Here is a 20,747-nt window from a genome sequence, read left to right as displayed (position 1 = left end):
ATATTTGGACTTTGTTTCAGCTTTGATCTGTCTTCTAATAGTGAAATTTAACTCATTCATATTTATTGATTTAGTTAACATATTTTTGAATGTCTTTTTTTTTTTGTCTCGATATTATGTGCTTTACTGTTTATTCCTGTCCTCTTAAATTTGCTAAATGCCTGCCTTTCCCTACCCCCCCTTCTTCTCTGTGTAAGAAATAACACCCATTAGTATAATAGTTATTATTAGTTACAGCTATTTTTATCTAATTTCAAAGCCCATACTGAAACCCTATCAGGTCTTCTGGTTCAAAATAGTTTTTGGCTAAAGAGTTTAGTGGAATTTCTTTAGTTTCCCACTAAAATATGTATAAAAACTGGAAACAATCCTTGCCAGACAAAAGGATTCTAGAATATTTGAGGAATGTTAACTACCCATAGGTATGATCTTCCTGCCACAGGTGTAACTCAGGAACCAGATTGCTAGAGGAGGGGAGCTGGAAAGCTTTGCATCTCCTTCCATGTCTGACTGACACAAAAGTTCAAACCCTGAACCACTGAGAAAATTAGATACAGCTCCTCATAGAAAATGGAGGAAAATATGATAGACATAAGCAGAGAGAATGTTGCTCCTGTAGAAGAGAAAGAGCAGATAATAAAGAAATTATCATTTACAATAAAAAAACAACCTATCCAACAGAAAAGAAATACTGCAGGGACTCAGACTGGTAGCAGTAGGGCTGTCACAATTCCAGGCCCAAAGAGTTTGATTCCCAGAAATTGAAGGAGGGAATGTTGGAGAGACCACAGGCATGTACAACTTTATGATGTTCTTGACAAATTTTTGCTGTAGGAGTATAATAGTAGTCAATACTAACAATTACTGGACTTGAAACTATTCATTCTCAAGTATAAAAATGCCTTGAAAAAAACATATTCCCAATTTATCCAGAAGGAAACAGCAAATATGTTGATTACATTTTAAGCCTCTTAGCTTGAAACGTGTTCACTTGAAAAAATATGTATTCTCGCTTCAAAGAGATGGAAACAGAACAGTTTAAAAGTGAGTAAGTTAGCAAGGACTAGAGCTCTAAATTTGAGGCTATATTTCAATTGGCATAGGTGCAAAAAACTTGGAGGGCTTTATTAACTTGGCATTTCCAGTTGATATAATATGCACAATATCAATGTGTACCACTAAAACCAATCAGGGTTGTGTAAGATCATCAAGTGTTGTGCAGTTGATCTTTTTTGGGGAAAACTGGAAGAGGGAACCACCTCTCCTGAAACCTGTGAATTTTCATGACTTCATGCAGCAAGTACATATCTCATATGGTTAATCCCCAGGGTTTTTCGTTAATGACAATCATCTTCAAATCTTCTCGTACTGGGTTGCTAAATATGAATCTTCTAAGGAAAAATGGATGATAGTGATTGTGATGAAGTTGGTAATAAAGCCCACCATTTAATGAGATATTTATGTACCTAGTTTTGTGATAAGTTATATATACTGCAAAATTAAACCTCATAATAATGATATTAATATTTCCATTTCATGGAAGGTGAAGAAAATGCTTGTGAGAGAATGTAAGTAATCCCCAGTGACATGGTTATAAGGAAATATAATTGGGAGTAAACACAACTACTTGACTCCAAACACCAGGATCTCTACCTCTTAGTTATAATGACCCTTGGTACTATGCATATCATGTAGTTGGTGCCACATGTTTGTACTCTGTAAGGTTTGGTTATATTCCAAAGAGGAGAGTGCTTGTTGGCAGAAATGTGCCACCTCCAATTCTCCAGGAAGACATTTTTACTAAGGTACATCTCCAGTCTATTGCTATTATGAGCTAGGTCTTTCACAAAAAATGTAGAGTTCCTTCCATTGTGTTTCCCTACACAAAGTATAATTGTATTTCACTTCTGTTTCACTGAATCATAGCCTATTTTTTTTAAAGCCCTTAAGGAAGACTGGAATGTTTCTAATGATCAGCTGTTAGGAAAAATTAGTTTTCTATTAATGAGATATTATTTATATTTAAGTGCTAAGATTCAGCTCATTTACTAGAGTGTAAACCTGTTTGCCAATGTTCCCCTCCCCATCTTCTTTCTAGTCTTTACACTCATATCAGTGACACTGCCCTGTATATGTGTCTTAATGAAACATGATGATTGGACCACATGAGTTAAAAATAAAACTATTTAGGGGCACCTGAGTGGCTCAGTCTGATTCTTGGTTTCAGTTCAGGTCATGGTCTCATGGGGTCATGAGATCAAGACCCAGGTCAGGTTCCATGCTCAGTGGGGGGTCTGCTAGAGATTTTCTCCCTCTGCCCCTCCCCCCCACTTGCAAGCATTTGTACTCTCTCTCTCTCTCTCAAATAAATAAATCTTCAAAAAAATAAAACTAGAGTGAATTATTTTTATTTTAGTAGGAAAGCCTGAAAAATTATTCTGTAATTCAAGAAAATATACCTACAAGTGAGTATTTGGGGCCCCAAAGAGGGATGTCAAAAGGGGCCATTTGAAGCAAAAGAATAATCCCTATTTATATATTTGTCTTAAATTCTACCTTCTCCTAAGATTTATAACTTCATATGCTTTCTACCTATTTAAACATTAGTAGAGAAAAACCAAGAATAAATCTGTGCACAAACTTCCTTATGTCCAATTTTGGCCATTAGAAACAATATCATGATGCTTCTGGCTTTTCTGAAAACATCTCTGGCAAAGATTTACAGGATGTTGCCTCTCTTGCGGTAATCATACTAAGGCCCAGGACTTTAATTGTGTTGTTGTATCTTAAATTGATTAGTATCTTTGGGTTGAGCAAGGATAACCAAATTCATATGAGATTACAAAGTAAACTAGAATTCCATTATATTAATAGATCTGTCAAAAGCACTGTAATAATTTCCTGGCTGACCAATATGTTTTCTTTCCTCTGAGAAAACTACTTGATTAACTACTACATAATAAAATTATTGTTTATTGAGCATCATTTTAGATAAGAGAGAGTTAGTTAGGTAATCTTGATGACTAAAATCCTGAAAAGCTGTTGCATCTATCTCTACCATTAAGTACTATGTTCTTTTCCTAGGACTGTTATGAAAATATTACCACAAACTGGGTGGCTTAAAATAATAGGAATGCAGGGGTGCCTGGGTGGCTCAGTCGTTAAGCGTCTGCCTTCAGCTTGGGTCATGATCCCAGGGTCCTGGGATTGAGCCCCGCATCAGGCTCCCTACTCAGCAGGAAGCCTGCTTCTCCCTCTCCCACTCCCCCTGCTTGTGTTCCCTCTCTCGCTCTCTCCCTCTCTGTCAAAAAAAAAAAAAAAAAAAGGAATGCATTCTCTAACAGCTCTGGAGGAGAGAAGTCTGAAATCAAGGTGTTAAGAGGGCTACGCTCCCTCTGGAGTCTTCCTTCCTTGTCTCTACCAGCTTCTGAAGGCTATGGGCATCGAGTGGCTTCCTTGGCTTATGGCCACATCACTCCTACCTCTGCTTCTATATTCACATCACTTTCTCCCGTGTTTCTGACTTCTCTTTTATGCCTTACAAGGACACTTATTATTGGATTTAGGTCCTATCAGAGTAATTCAGGATAATCTCACCTCAAGATTCTTAATTATATCTGCAAAGACCTTTTATTTCAAAGTCATATTCACAGTTTTCAGGGGCATAAACATTTTTTTAAAAAAATACTGAATACTTCATGAATTTGTGTGTCATCCTTGTCACAGAGGCAAGCAAGTCTTCTCTATATCATTCCAGTTTTAATATATGTGCTGCCAAAGTGAGCACCATAAACATTATTCTTTGAGGTCACCATTCAGCCCACTACAGGCATCATCTACTTGAGAACTAGAGTATCAAATTGCCATTCATCAAGGTGCTCTCTGCCTTAGCAGTCAACATATCGAGGGTACATAGACCGTGGGCACCTTATTTTTCTTTGATTTCTTCCTTTCTTGATTTTAGGTAGAATTTCCCCCTTTTATTAGCTCACTTGATATATTTTAGAAATTGACAGAGACATAGTGTAAAAGAAAGTAAGTGGCATGAGATAAGTTTTTAGGGATAGAGACTAGGTAAAAAAGCATCTTGGAGGCCAGAGGAAAAATGTGAAATTTATTAAAAATGCAGTGGAGTACTTATAACTAGTGAAAGCTATGTATGTTCTTACCCACACTGAATTACTGGTATCTTCATATGTATCTCCATGTATGTAAATGTCCATGTTCAAGAATACTATTTCTTGTCTAGATGTAACACTGGAACTTTCAATACTGGGCAAATTGAGAATACCTCCCACGGGAGCTGATGCAAATAAAAAGATACATTTATATTGCTGTTCCTATGTCTTAGAATTCAGTTTTTCCATTCATCTTGCTAAGGTGCTAACTGAGGTTAGTTAAAGGATGAATAAGTGGTCCCTGTTGCAGAGGCAGAGTGAGGAAACTGTGTTAGCATTTCCATTTTTGCTACTGTTCTTTTTACTTCTGAACCTCATATATTCTGCATTCTGTGTTGTGGACCCCAGAAGGTACTAAAGCACCTTTCCCCTTCCTCCTCCTAATTTCTACTCATTTATACACATTTTTGTTGTTGTTTTTGTTAAACCATCCTTCTTTCCTCCTTCGTTAGTCTTCTCCCAAACCGTACTATGACCAGTACAATCCACTCTCCTTTACTTAAGCATCTTCTAGAATCCCATTCCATCCCCCCACTAGTCAGTGATAAATTAAAACAGAACAATGTCTTACATCTGTACCAGCCTTTTATTTCTCTGTCTAAATACCTAAATATTCATGTTCTTGAACTTCTCTTTCACTCACCACTTCACAAAATATACTGATTTCGGTGTTCATATATAATGTTAAGAGTTTATTTTATGTTACTGTTAAATGTTTGCACAGTTGTCTGAATTGAGCCCTCCATCTGTCCACACAAATGAACAGACATTCCACATTATGTCAATGGGTTGTTTCTAATGACATATGCACTCAGATGGAATGTGAAAATGAGGCTGCAGAAAGATTGACCCATATGTGCAAAGAGAAAGAACATTTATGTTAATACTCATGATCTGACTATTAGAAGCATATATTGATCAATCCACTGTAAGGTATCAGGAGTTTTATAGGAAGTCAAAGATGCAACCTCTGACATTTGGAAATTTACAGAATAAATAAATGCACAGAACCAGAAATAAGAAACCACACAGAAGAAATTGGAGAGATCTGAACATGTGTTGAGATCAAGATGCATGAATTATCCACGCAAAAGGGATCTGAAGAGTTTTTAGATGTCACTATGTGTGTGTGATGATGGTTGGAGGGGAGGGGTTGCAGAAACTTGGCTCCAACACTAATAACTGTATATCCCTGAGTTTCCTATTTTTCAGCTGTAAAATGGGGATGCTAATGCTTTCTCTTTCCAGGACTATTAAATGAATTTATATATGCAAAATATCTGGCATATGGTTGCTTACATGTTAAGTCTCTGCCATCTGCCCACCCTCAAATGGGAAGTAGACTTGATGTTAATATTACAAATTCAGCATCACAAGATATCTGTCTTGAAGATGACTATATCAAGGTGGGTATAGAAGACATAGTTAAAAGAATGATGACCATCTAACAATTTAGGGAGATGTCCATGCATATAGAAATTTTACTAGTTTATTTTTTTAATAAAAAATTTATTGACATCAATAGAACAACATACCCAAGTAAATATATTCAAATTTAACTTTGCCATGTCTTCATAAATAAGCTTTTTAGAAATATTTCAATTTTTTAGGGGATGGTGCCATTGAAGGGGTTCTTTCTTTTGTTAATGTTTCTTTAAAAAAATTTAAACCAGTGATATTTTTGCATATAATATTTATCAAGTTAAGTGCAGATATCAGGAAAACATATGGCATGCTGGTGACTAGACACTGTGTGATGAAATTTGTATCCTTTATGGATATATGATCATATAAAAATAGGATTTTATGCATTTATTTTAGATTAATTAAGCTTGCTGATCACATAATAATACTGAAATTATAAGGCCATTATACCTGAGGCATATTATATCTTTTCTTAAGTTAAAGAATACAATATCTTGGGGAATAAGGATATGAGATTGTGTGGAGAGAATGAGAGGTATAAAAGAGCATTATGTGAGTAAAGACAAAACAAATTGGAAATTTTCTGTATGAACTAACTAAAAGAAATAGAAATGCATTTGTATTGCATTTAGATTAAGATGAAGGCATAGCTGCATTATTACAGTGTTTCTCCTGCTTAACAACCCATTAGTAGCCTTTGAGAGGTCAGAAAATTTTGTTGTTCCAGGAAATGAAATCCTACTCTATCATCTGTAAAGTGTTCTCAGTTATTGTTACAAGTCTCTAAACCAAACCCTGAAGGAGTGAAGCCATAGCCTTTGTGACCAGCAAGCCATCTGTCATAGAATGGTGAGCACAGTGAGTTTGAGAGTCGAAAGTATGAATCCAGATTTCTTGTCTATCACTTAATTATTGCCATCTCAAGCAATCATTTGTCTATTTTAAGCCTCAGATTTTTCAGCTCTAAAATCGGGATGATATATTAAAATTGTATCTCAAAGCATGAGGATCAAATAACATCAGATTTTGGTATTAAACCTAGCTATTCATTTATTCAAAACAAGTAACTTTTCTCCTCCCTGTATCAGCTCTAGTCTAAACTCCACAAAAATGAGCTCAGGCTCAAACACTTATATATATAGTCGTTGGTCCATTTGTACATAGATGGTCTATATGGCAACTTCAGTGTGAAATCAACCACGGAAATACTTCTGATATATCATACTGGAACTTCAGCAACATCACTGCCCATGGTTAGAGTGATATTTACCTTGATCACTGCCTACTTGTATTGTGCTAAACTGTGCAGAGATCTCATAATTTTGAATTTCTACAAAGAGGAGTATTACTTCATTCACTTTAGATTAACATAAAGAAATTTATTATAACAAAAGCAGGGTCTAATAATGTTTACCTGAAGTGGTTCAGAGGAACAACTGATGGGGAAAACACCTTTCCAAATTCAAAATGTCTTGCATGTGTTTCACAATGTTATAAAAGTAACTTTCCAAGGAGTCATGGCCCCAAATGCATCCCTTCCCTGAAAATCAGTACACTATGAATAATGATGATATGTTATACCCTTTAGTTGTGTTGGGGTAGAAAATAGTTAAGGAACCATTAATTTAAAAAGCATCCTTTTTTCATAAAAAATAACTTTATCACTTGTTATGTAGCTTCCTATAGCATGGCTTCTCCATTCCTTGATTTTTATTTTGTATAAGTGATATTTTTTACACCCTACTACAATCACCCACTCACAGGGATTCTATTCTAAGTTGCACCAGACCTTCAACGCCTACAAAAATCTGTTTCAAACACTCTTTTGGTATTTTCTCTTACTCCTCCAGCTCACTTACTGCCCACTCGTACCCTAACCTCATCAAGACTACAATCCATGAACTCTAAGACTTCTATCTATCATGTCTTTTCTCCCCAGGTCTCCATATCCTTCCTCCGGCCAGAGTCCATATTTTAATATTAGGTAAACTTGAATGTACCTACTTTGAATAAAATAAATAAATTGAATATTTAACCTTTTCTTTTCTCTCTCTCCTCCAAGAAGTTCTTGCTTGACAACCTTATGTTACAACCACATAAAGCATCAGAACATTGCTGGAAAGTTATTTTCCACCCCCTAGAAATCCTATTTCACATCTGTACTGCCTTGTGCCAGCAATCATGTGCCATGACTCCTTTGTGGTTTCTTTTAGTGTTCCCTGTGAGGTAAATATCTCTAGGGTGTTTTTTTTTTTATGATTGAATATAACTTCCTATTGCTTGTTTTTAAAATTCTCTTAGCAGAATGCATCTTCTTTTTTCTATTTTTTGGATAAGATGCATAAATATCTCTTCGCTGTTGAAGCTCAATAGCTCAAGTAGTATAAACTTGGTATTGGTGTTGAAGACTTTTGCATCAAATTTTTAACACATGAGATGCTCTTTGATATGATGATTAAAACCTTCCTTCGTTTCAAAAAAATTCCATAGCTGATGTATTCCAGTTTTGTTTGGTTTTCTGTTTCATGACACCAATTATTCTTATATTGGATCATGTTGGAAATTTTTCTATTTCTAATAGGCTGCATTCACATCCTTGAATCTACTTATAACTTTAATCTGCTTTCACTACTTTTAAGAGTTAATAATACATAAATTGATTTTTAGGCCCATTTATTCTGTTTCTTATTATTTCTAACTTACATGTTAGTATTATAATGATGCTATTTGTCTTTAAAAACTGTCCTTTGTTTTCAAATCTCCCTTTTTATCTCATTTTTTCTTAACTATAGTTTAAGCTCTTGTTTTGTGAAATTCATATTCTTATTAGCTAGTTATAAAGCATGAAATGATCAAGAGGATTTGCGTCCTGTTGCTTCTGTTATAATTTTTCTAGAATGGTTATTTTTGTTTTTTCTTCTTTCCTTCCAATACATCAGGATCTGATGCTAAAATTCACAGAAAATAAGAGAACTAGCCTCTGACCAGTAGGAATAGAGTCATGATTAGTCAGTCAATGAAAATATGTCAGAAAAGGAAGGTTTGAACAAAGATGCAAAATGAGAGTCTGCTATTTTTTGTGTTGTGGCCACTCTTGTGGGAGGGAAATGGAGGATTCAGCAGAAAAATCCAGTTGAAATGATACTCTCTCCTCTGAAAGATTTTTTTTTTAATTTCTCTCTACCTGGAAGGTGATATATAACATTTTTTCTGCGAGGATTGGTGAGGCTATGGATCATTTCTCCAACTCTGTGTTTAACTGTTTGGCTTTCATTTAGTCTTGTTAGCAAGGAACATTATGAGAATTGTCAGAATTTTGTCAACTCTTCAGTAAAGAGTTCTGTGAAATTGCTCTTTGCTATATTTGTATGTACTGTTATTTTTTTTGGTCATCATCTTTAAGTATAGTGCAGGAGATTGTGCTCCTTTTCTTACTTGGTTGCTGACGTAGCTTTTTCTCTCCCTATTCTTAACAGACATAAGGGTAGGACGTGATCCATGGAATTTCTATCTTCTAATTCAATGGTGAAACCTTAATAATGTTGTTTATTTCCCCAATATAAATAAGTATCCATATTCTCTGCCACCTTGTAGGTTGGCTGTCTCCATATGTTAAGAAGGATTGCTTATTTATCTATTTCTGCAGCCCTGACCCCTTACCTCATTAAATCGGTCCCAGCAAGTTTTGAGCACAAAGTGCTGAAAGAAAGAATGTGCCCTGAAACTACCTTTTCTGACTTTATAGTTTAATACTATTTCCAGTGTAGGCCCAAGGGCATTGCAAGAATGTGAAAGCCTACAAACCATTTAATTAAAAAATCCCCTTGAATAAAAGCCTCCAACCACTGCTTGACATTGTTAAATACTTTCCCTAGATCTGGGTAGAGATGTCATGGACAGAAATGAAACATGAAAGCATAATTTAAGGTCTTCTATTTTCCATTGTTTGGTTTGTACAGCAGATTTTATAGACAGAGGTTAGTTATCATAGGACACCTTTACTTACCTTGGCTTAATGAACAAATTCCATTTTTCTCTAGAGGAAATCCTGAGTGTGGTGGAAAAAATGGATCTATGGCTTGCATGATAAATGGAAAGTAAAATATAAAAAATGCTAACAGCTTTAGATACTATACACATTAATACTGTTCTTTAATAAGCATATTATGTGTGTATCATAGTCTATCTATGAATTGATAAATCCTGAATCATATTCAAGCCATTTAATGAAATGAACAAATTCTTCTTTTTTTTTTTTTAAAGATTTTATTTATTTATTTGAGAGAGAGAGAGTGAGAGACAGAGAGCATGAGAGGGGGGAGGGTCAGAGGGAGAAGCAGACTCCCTACCGAGCAGGGAGCCAGATGCGGGACTCGATCCCGGGACTCCAGGATCATGACCTGAGCCGAAGGCAGTCGCTTTACCAACTGAGCCACCCAGGCTCCCTGAACAAATTCTTCTGAAAGGACCATTTTATGACCTACTGTGGAAAATTCCTTAAAATGTGGATACTTGGGGAAACAGTTCTTAAATAGCTTATGGAGTTTTTCGAGTAAAAACATCACAATAATTACTATTAATACCTACAGCTTCTAACTAATTTATTGAGCACTTAGTATACAAAGACAATAAGGTATGTTTGATGAGATATTAATGAAACCTTGTTCTGCTCATAATTATAAACACTTATGAAAATATTGCACTGATCATGATCTTCAAAAATATAAGAGAACCTCATAAGAAGTACCAAATAAAAATGTTATTCCTCTTGAAGTAATTAGACCATATTTTTTTCTGAGGTCTTTGAAAATCTTTGACTCTTTTCTCTGCCCCCATCTGCCCCCAACTTCTGGAAATTATCTTTTATCATATCCTTTTTATTTATAAAAAAATACTAAGTGTTTTACTTTTAATATTAAGACAACATAAATGCAAAGTGTAGTTTTAGTTAAAGTCTCCTCTCCATTTATGCTCTCTCCTCTCTCTTTCCCTCCCTCTCTGTTTATTAAAGATTTAAGGCCAACTGACAGAACAAATTAACAAAAACTCCTTTTGTATCAATCAGTACTTTGTTTTATTTTGGTAAATTTTAAATCATTTTAGTAGCAAAGTTATGATTGAGTAGGGAATAAAGACTATAAATGCTTCAAGTTTTATACCTGCTCCAGGTATAGAATTGATTGTTCTTTGTTGAAAGATATTTACAAAATTAAAATGGTCTGAAAGTCTAAAAAATCCACCTAGCTTTCCTTATTACCTACTCTTACAAGACAATACGATTGAATTGATGTTGGTTACAAGACAATAATTACATTTTTATAATTTTTTGTGAGAAGTCATTGCACTTGTAGATTTTGAAAACCCATGGAATAATTTAATTGCAGGGAGCTTTTTAGATTAGGTTTCTAGAAAGAACTTAGATAAAAGAATAGGAAAAGGTTTTCCTAAGTTGATGGGGTGTTACACCTAAATTCAGATATTGCTCTTGTAATTTAATGGAAATAATTTTTTAAGTGAGATTTCAGAACATATATTTAGGACTGTCACCACTTAGTAAAATCTAAGAATTATGTACTTTGGCTATTCTAATGAACAAACTTCCTTCAGTTGGACTTACGGAACTTTCTGATGTAATATTTTATCCTCAGGGAATACTGGTTCAGTGAGACTCCATTTTCCTGATTATTATTTGGTCTGTAGTATTCTGGACCTACTCATCGTTTCTTTCTCTTTTTGGAGAGGCAATGCATGCATTTCAGCCCTACCTCTAGCCACATGGACAGCAACTAAAATAAGCTCTATGTGTTTGTTTTATTTTTGCTTTTCATGTTCATAGTCAAATGTTTTTTGATAATAAGGAAGGCACTTTCCTTCATAGTTTATCAAAGGTCTTTATTATACCTAGTCTCTTTGTCCTCTTTTCCTAATGTCATAAAAATTAATATGCACACAAACCCTCTATATTTCACTCATTCTCTGTGTATTTTGGAGAAGTTCTTTTGGAGACTCAGTTACAATAAATTAAAATGGTATCACAAAAGTTCCAGACTCTAAAAGGTGCTCTGGTTTAATTTAATTAGATGAATTATTTAAGAAGAATATCCTTTGATGTACTAATGCTGCTTCGGGAAATTCCTGTGCTAAATTTGGTAGCAGAAGCATCTTTGTAACTTCTAAATTTCAAAAAAAAAAAGAGAGAGAAAAAGAAAAGAAACCTACACAAAATCAAACATCACAACACTCCTTAAATTAAACATTAAATCTATGCATTTCCATAATTAGATAGACCAAAACAAGACAAAATGTACAGCTGCTTTGGCTTCACAAGAAATAATAATTATAATAACAATGACTCACGTTTATTTTATTCTTTATGTTTAACAAAATCCTTTAAAGAAAATCTTGTGTTTGATGTTGGAAAAACTCTGTGAGATTGGCATTATTAAATCCCAAGTTGACAAATGAAGATATTGAGCCTAAGGAAGAGCAAGTGATCTAAGTTCATAGAGAGAAGCCTGATAGGCTGATCTAAATAGGAGTAGTCAGTGTTTCCAGAAACTCAAAGTTGCTGCTTAATTTATTGATGTTTTCCATAAACACAAGGTATTAGTTCTAGGAATTGATGCCACTTTTGAAAATACTATTATATGTTCATTTAAACATTCCTGTGACAGGAAGCATGCTTAGATGTTCCCCATGATTTCTACCCCCCGCCCTGGGGTGTACAACCTAGGTAAGCTTCTTCAGTGAGGGCAGAACCTGTGCACATGATGAGATAGTATTTTCATGTAATGTTATATGGCAGAGAGAAGATCATCCTGGTGCAGCCTGGCCTAATCACATGAACCCTTTAAGTAGAGAGCTTTTACTGGCTGGTTGCAGAGGAAGGAGTCAGAAATACATTTCTGCTTGCCTAATGGAAAGTAGACATCCATGCTGTGAACTGTCTATGGACCGACCCATTTGGTAAGGAATCGTGGGCAGCCTGTAGATGAGAATGATCTCTGACTATAGCTAGCAAGAAAACAGTGACCTCAGTCATTCAAGGGCAAGGAGAAGAATTCTACCAATGAGGGATCTTGGAAAAGGCTCCAAGCCTCACATGTTTGCTGGTTTATATCTTCATTACAGTCTAATGAGACCCTGAGCAGATGATCCAGCTAACCCATACCCAGACTCCTGATGCAGAAACCTTGAGATAATTAATTTGTGTTGCTTTAAGTTGTTGAGTCTGTGGCAATTTATTAGGCAGCCACAGAAAACTAATATAGTCATCTTTCCTGATGACATTGGTATGCATATCAAGAGTGGCCTCATTTCCAAGTGACTACAGGGTTCAGTTGAAAGCTAAAAAGTCAGAATCAAGAAAATATTAAACTGGATGGAGACTGCGTTTATTCTTTTTTTCCAGTTTTACTGTCATAGGGCACTTTTTTAAGGACAGATTTTCTGAAATTATATAAATAATTCTAAGGATCTTGGTCTAACAATTACTTCAACATTGATATGTAGAGCATATACTGTACTCTTTCTGTTACAAGTTCCCAAAATAATTTTCTTCCTCTTAATTTTTTTTTCTGTAGGTATTCCTGTTATGCTCCTTCTTCAGTAAAGATTGATAATTGGTCACTTTTACTTTCTATATCAGGTGGAATGATCCCCTCCTGTTTCTGGTATACACAATACTTTGGTTCTTTCTTGTTATGTTTAATAGCCCTTGAGCATTTCCATAATGTACAGACAAATGGGAGTATAAATGATATCAGCCTAAAGTAGCTCTGAGAACAGGAGTCGTGGGATCAGCACTTTCTCAAAGTCATGCTGTGAATTTCAATACTGAGGTTTTGTAGGATGCTGAACTGATGGGAAACCTCTTGGGCCTCAGAGAATTGGAACTCAGGAGAGCTGCAAGGCTTTTGCAGAGATTTTGTCCATTTAGAATAATGCTAACTTCTGCTATCTTCTCCTAGACTTGATAAATTGTAGACTGGGTTGGTAGCTTGGTTTCATATATGGAGCCAACTCTGCTTAAGTGGTAATGGTAGCTAGTTGCTCTCTGATGAGAAGGATTCTGAGGCTAAAATCTGCTTCTGTGTGAATGAATGTGGTGATTGACTAATGATGTCTGCAATGGTTATGGCATAGAAAACTGTTCCCACCCACATGAATTATCCTGAAATAACTATTCACCCATAAAATTAATTGAAAATACATGTAATTGAGGGGAAAATTCTCATGTTTCAGCTTTATGTTCTTTATTATCTAAATGTATCTGAGTCATTGCATACTTGTTCTTCCTTAGGCAAGTATAAACAGCCATACAGTTTCCTCATTATATGTCATCCTAAGATTTATTCAGACATTTGAGAAAATTATAAATTCCAAAATAGCTTCCCACACTAAAATTGATATTTTATTTTTCCCAGTTTGGTAACCCTTTGTATCTTATAATGTCTTGGATACTGCATAAAGTGTTCTCTTTATCTTTAAATACTTTATTTATATGACAATATCTGGGAGTCTACATCTGAAGATTGGTGCCTAGGGAATCAAAACGTAATTACCATCCATCATCATGTGCAACTCTCCACTTCACTTCTACTCTGTGTGGTTAGGAACTGTATAGAAACATCTAAATGACAGCATTTACTTTACTTTTCTACATTACGGAAAAAGGACTAATTTCAAAGCTATTTACTTTTCTTCTATTCATAGATTGGGAGTGGGAGTTTGGTGCTAATTTAATAGGTATCTGGGCTGTGAAATTCTTCTAACATCCTCATGTTTCCTGGAGAAAATAAAAAATGGAAGTTAATTATGCTACATTCACAAAAGGCAGTTGATGAAACCTGTAGGGCTGATAGTCTGTGTGGGGCTGGCAGGCTAAGGCACCTCTTAGCCTGCACTGCCCAGCATCATTAACATCAGAATAGCAGTGGGGAGTCTGGGATTTTGGTGATGGATTTTACTCTTATCCAAGATAAATTTGACCAAGAATAACAAACTTAACTAGGAGCCTAGGTAGCAGAAAATACTTTATCCTATACCTACACTTTGGGACCTCATGTCCTCTTCTTCTGGTCTCAACAACATGTTATGAAAATAAAAAGAAAAAAAAAGTAGCCATGGTTCTAATGTACAATGTGAGATTCCACTATAAGACTTCAGCCTAAATACATCCATGGTTCTCATAGGCAGGGATAAGATCATTATATCACATAGACAGACACAAAGAGCCTGAGGTATTAACAGAGAGAAATAGCTACTTATATTCTATGATTTGACAGAGCACAGGAAGATCCTCTTCTAGAAGATACCAACTTGACTGATTACCAATCCATCATTGTAGTGTTTGGATCATAAAAACAATCTAAAATCCAATGTGTTTTTTTGTATTATCTTAGCTTTATATCTAAATAAAATTCTATCCATTGTAATTTTATAAATATCCCTACAATTAATCTGCCCCCACTCTCTAAGCACTCAGCGTCTCTGGCATTGATTATTTTCACACATTTTCTAACTGATCTATTCATATTGATAATAATGGTTAGCATTTATTCAATACTTATTATTTGCCAGCCTCCATGCTAAGTCATTTGCATGCGTTATACCATTTAATTATGAGAGCAACCCCATGAAGTAGGTAACATTTTTACCCCCATCTATAAATGGGAAAAATGAAGGTCTCATAGCCAGTCAAGCAGAGAAGCTGAGATAGATACTAATCTCTACCCACTCTAGTTCAATTTCAGTAAGAGTCACAACTCAGAAGTTGGTAGGGGCCAGCAGGAAACAGAAGTGCCTGATAAAAGCAGCCCAAAGATGTTTGTGTTGTATTTTAAAACATAGCACTGACCAAACAATTCCCTAAGGGATAATGGCCACTATGTATCAATTTCTGGCATTTTATCTAGGTAATAATCAGTGTAATATTATTAAAACAAAGTTAACCATGTATTTCTTCTGATACCCTCACTGGGCTTTGCACCATTTTTGAGATTAAATATGTAGGCAGTTGCCTTTCACAAAAGTCCCTCCCAGTGTGATCCTGAGTTATCTCATGTCTCCTACCCGCTTGGCAAGACAGCCTGTCATCCAACCACAATAAGCATCTTGACTTTCCCTGATTAACTCTTTCCTTTAATACTCTTGTGTCTCTCTAATTTCCGTTCCCTCTACCTAAAGTACACTTCTTTATCCCCAGCTGGCTGATCCCTATTCATCCTGCAAGATGCAAATCACAGATCACCTGAACTTTATAACTATTTCCAACTCATATTAAAAACACCGTGTGCAATTATTGCTGACACAGTATGGTGAATGTCATTCTAGCAGTACAGATAATATTGCTAGGCAAGTATAGACCTTCTGTGTCTGCCCTGAGAGGAAGCATTGTTTGAAGCAGTTTTATCTACGGAATTTTATCTGAAGAAGTATTTGAAGAATAAATAATTGTGATTTACAATCAACCTGTCTTAGTTTATCTGTTTGAAAAAAGAACATTTTGTTTCCCTAGAAATTCAGTAGATTAATCTATCTTTAGTACAATGAGCATCTTCATTTATTCATCTCTACAGTATGGCTTTTGTGGCTTTGAGGACTACCATGTATATTTTTTCTTAACTTTTATATATAAATTGAGTTGAAAATGAAACATCTAAAAATGTGAAAAATAGTATGATCTCTGTTTTGTGCTCTATTTTCTCATCAGTTTGTTGAACAAAATGACATATTACATTTTCCCTTTATAGTTAGAATAAAGTGCTGACCTTTCATATTTGGCTTAGAGAGTTCTGTACAAATATATTCATCACTCTAATGTAAATCACACTATATGGCATACATTAGAAAATCAATTATTTCTGGAAAAACTCAGAACCCTGATTATATTAAGACTAACTACCAACTTAGAGAAAATTCATCTACTAGTCACACATACATATTGAAATGGATTTTGTAACAATAGAGATTTGAAGCTAAACTTATACATCAGCCAATATTTGCTCTGATACTTTGTTTCATTTTTGTGTGCAGTTCTGCCCTCCCACCCACACCTGCCCCATTGGGAGAATGAGGAGGCATAGGGATGAGGGGATAAAAACAGAGGAAAAAGCTAAGGTGATAGATATTAGTATATTGTCTGTCATCTATCTATATGAGCTGTCTTTTTGAACAAACATATTTCAAGAGATTTAATCATAGAGCCACCATATTTTTTTCTTTCATGGTCCTTAAATCTATTTGGAGTGAAATATTTTTTCCTCTGCCCCTTGGATAAAAATACGGATGGTCATCTAACTTTCCTTCATGCTTTCTTAAATATTATCTAATTTTCCATTTTGAAGTAATTTCAGTTTATAAAATCTCGGCAATACTTTACAAAACATGAATATTTCCCAGGTCACTTTAGAGGAGTTTGGGTTTAGTAACCTTTTAAAATGACCAATTTTGTAATTATGAAAACATGGACTATGACTTAGGTTAAATGACCCTGTTAATCTCAGACATGGTATAATTTGGAAGTCTGTAGGCTCAAAGAGGAAGACAACTGGACTCTTCTTCCTCCATTAAGCACCTCTACTCCTCTAGCCCTATCTTATTAACTGTAGTTTCTGACTCTTCAGGCTTGGATTATAGGAGAGGAAAGCCCTTATTTTTCTGACTGACACATGAAGGTTCAATTCTGGTGCTCTCTGATAGTGGCAGGTGTCTCAGATATTTAAAGTTTACTTTGCCCTAAGCGTCTTCATGGATTTTCCAGAGGGCCAATCATTTCTCTCCCTATTACTGTATGTCCTTGCCTTATAAATTCTTGGTTGATAAGGAAGGGAAGTCAGTTCTCATGAGTTTTTACCCTTGGGTCAGTCAGTCCCTAGACATCCAGCTGTGTTTTCAATGTCATTCTGTTGAATCTGTTCAGCCCTCCCAGAGCCCTTTTGGACAGGCTCCAGGACTGCCTCTCTTTGGATCTGTCTCACAAATGGCTCTCCTCTTGTCCAGGTAGGACCTACGTATAAAATACAGGATAATCTGTTAAACTTGAATTTCAGAAAAGCAAGAAATACTTTTACAAGTATGTCCTAAATGTCATATGTGACATATTAAACACATATTCTTTAGCTGAAAAGCAAATTTTACTGGCCCCTATAAATTTATTTGCTAAGTCTGACAACCCTCAGTCTAAGATACACATTCACACGATCTTTGCCCTAACAAACTTGCAGCATAGGCCTGAGATAAATATCTTTCTATTTGTTTCACCATCAGCATATGAGCCCTCCATCTTTCTACATTAGATTTCCTAGACAGAAGTCAGATACCAGGAAAAAAAAAAAAAGACACAAAGATCTCCAAAGGGAACTTTTAAAGAACTTCTCTTTTTGACTTGAGGTCAAAAGAGAAGGAAAAGAAAGAAAAACAGCTGTCTAATGATCTGTAATACAGACAACAAGCTGGTGGTTGCCAGAGGGGAGGTGGGTTGGAGGATGAGTGTAGTAGATAAAAGGGGTTAAGAGGTACAGATTTCCAGTTTTAAAATAAATAAGTCATGGAGATGAAAAGTACAGCATAAGGAATACAGTCAATAATATTGTAATAACGTTTTTGGTGACAGATGATAACTACATTTATCATGGTGAGCAGTGAGTATTGTATGGAACTGTTGAATCAATATGTTGTACACCTAAAACTAATACAACATTGTATGTTAATTATATGTCATTAAAAAAACTAATACCCCTAATAATTTAAAAATCAAATCTCAACAATCTAATACTAATCTTCAGCCTCTGTGCTTTATTTACTTTTGATGTGAGTGAGAGTTAAGAGACACATAACTGGACTTTGAACATCTCCTTTGTAAATCCAGCATCACAATCGTTCACCTCACTTAGGAATGTTGACTGCTGTCTCGGCCCCTCCGATAAAACTTGCATTTTAATATCCCATCTCACTCACTCACACACACACACACACACACACATGCATACCCGTTGTTAACAGTTTTACTTACTGGTTTTAAAATATACATGTGTTATTTTCTGCTATATTTGAATGATTTTCACAGTGATTGCATATTACTTTATTATTTTAAAAATGTATAAGATAAAAATAAATTCTAAAAAATGATTAATTTATGATAAAGGAAAACAAGTTCAAACTTTGAAAAATGTTCTATTAAAGCATTTAATAATGTAATGTTAAGTAACAAAATAATAGTCTTCATAGACAATGTAATCCGTGAATATATATATAATTCCTAAATGTTTAAAATGGTTATATATTGACAGTGGGGTAGTGAATTTGTTTTGTTTTTCTTATTTTATTTCGTAATCTTAAAAATAAGTATATATTGTTTTTACAACCAGAAAAAAGGTCAAAATTATTGACATGATATAGAATGAATTAAATCTCAAAATAACCAAGAATCTACTATAAATTATGGCTACATATGACTGACAAGGGTGATTTGCTTTATTGAACTTAACGTTCAACACACATTACTCTTCTGAAGGGATGAATCTTGCTCTCCCTTCTTTACAAAGTTTCTATGGAAAAAGGTTGTGGAAAAGTCTCAGTCTTGGAACAAATCTATATATTGGACTTCATTTTTCTTAGTTCCTTTTTCCTTTCCCAGAGTTAGTGACTTTTATCTTTTATTTAAAAAGTTAATCTTTTTTTCATTTCAATCTGTAATACCGTTATTTTTTCACAAGTCAAACCTACACATTCTGCTATTGAATTGGAGAAACATTACCATGGGCAGTGCAGTTAGCTGCCTTTAATGACTCTGCAGTCATGGCAGTGATTAAAATGAATTAAAATGGGTAGAGAAAGAAGCCATTGGCCTATAATAGCTCCATCTGCACAAAATAGCCTCATTAAAACTTGTAAAACAAGTGGTTCCATTCTAGCCATTCAAATAAGAAATGAAGATATGTACATCTATCAATAATACTCTCTAAAAATGAAGCATATTACCATTGATAATAAAACATTGATCCAAGTTCTGGGCACAGAAAGTAAGATTTTAAAAATATTCTAAATATCCCATTATAAATTATTATTGATCCTATTATCAAAGATGGCAAAATGACACTGGAATGTTATTTATTTTGTATGCAACCCTAATATGAAACCTGGAAAAGATATTACAGTTTTGCTTAAAATTTAACTCTTGAATCTCCCAAGGTTTATAGTCTGGAATTTTACATGTACACCAAGCTCAATTATTTAACTTTGACTCAATCCCACTGTCATTGATTTTTCAATACAAATCAAAGACAACAATGGCTGTTCTCTATAACCCAAATGTTATCATCTTTAATGATTTTTACACTGATCTCTTTGCCATCTTAGGTAGAAATTAAATCAGAGCAATTCCTTGTAGCCATGAAAAAGCATGAATGTGATGATGGTACCAGAGGCAAAAGCAAAGAAGCAAGGGCAATATTTTCTGCACTTTTTTATTTCAGTTGTAGGGAAGAGACAGGTAGCATTAAGAAGTGTCCTAGTCAGAAAGAACCAGAAATGGAACAGTAAGGTCTGGCTGTATTGCTCACCACCTGCACGCCTGGGCCTGTTCATGCAACATCTGAACTTTGGTGGTTTGTTTGCTTGTTTTCTCTAAAAATGGGGGGAAAAAATAAGAACACCTACTTTATTGAGTTACAAATCTTACAAAATCTTGAAAAAACTGAGTAAACTATAAAACACTACATAAAGCATCATATTTATTATTATTATTAATTATTATTATATTTTCAAAAAAAGAGCCCTCCAGTCTTGTGGTCACATAGAGTAGGCAAAATCACGCTGGTATTTTCAATAATTGAAACTACTTATTCAATATAGTTTGAGGAGTCATCCGCAATACCTTTTCACAAATTAGAATAACCTCTTTGAAGACATATTACCAATGTCTCAAGTTCTACCAGAAGATATTTATTTCTCTAGTACCTATTTATTTCCTTGGGCCAACTATTAAAATCTCCATTTTCCTGTAAGGGCACATATGATTAGATGTTGGCAGCTGTTTACCTGAAATAAAACCTAACAGAACTCTAATCCAGATAAGTTTTAAAAATGGGGGGGGCGCCTGGGTGGCTCAGTCGTTAAGCGTCTGCCTTCAGCTCAGGTCAT

The 20,747-nt window shown here is 34.9% G+C and overlaps 1 non-coding gene across 1 annotated transcript; it reads right to left on the bottom strand.

The window, feature by feature from the left end:
• Positions 1–3,680: 3,680 nt before the first annotated feature.
• On the bottom strand, positions 3,681–3,787 carry LOC123325784. The gene has a single exon (XR_006540639.1). It is a non-coding gene; the product is annotated as a U6 spliceosomal RNA (small nuclear RNA).
• Positions 3,788–20,747: the final 16,960 nt, after the last annotated feature.

Source organism: Neomonachus schauinslandi, chromosome 9 (genome assembly GCF_002201575.2).
Source record: "Neomonachus schauinslandi chromosome 9, ASM220157v2, whole genome shotgun sequence".
In the NCBI taxonomy this organism is placed as follows: domain Eukaryota; kingdom Metazoa; phylum Chordata; class Mammalia; order Carnivora; family Phocidae; genus Neomonachus; species Neomonachus schauinslandi.
This window is presented reverse-complemented; position numbering and strand designations above follow the sequence as displayed.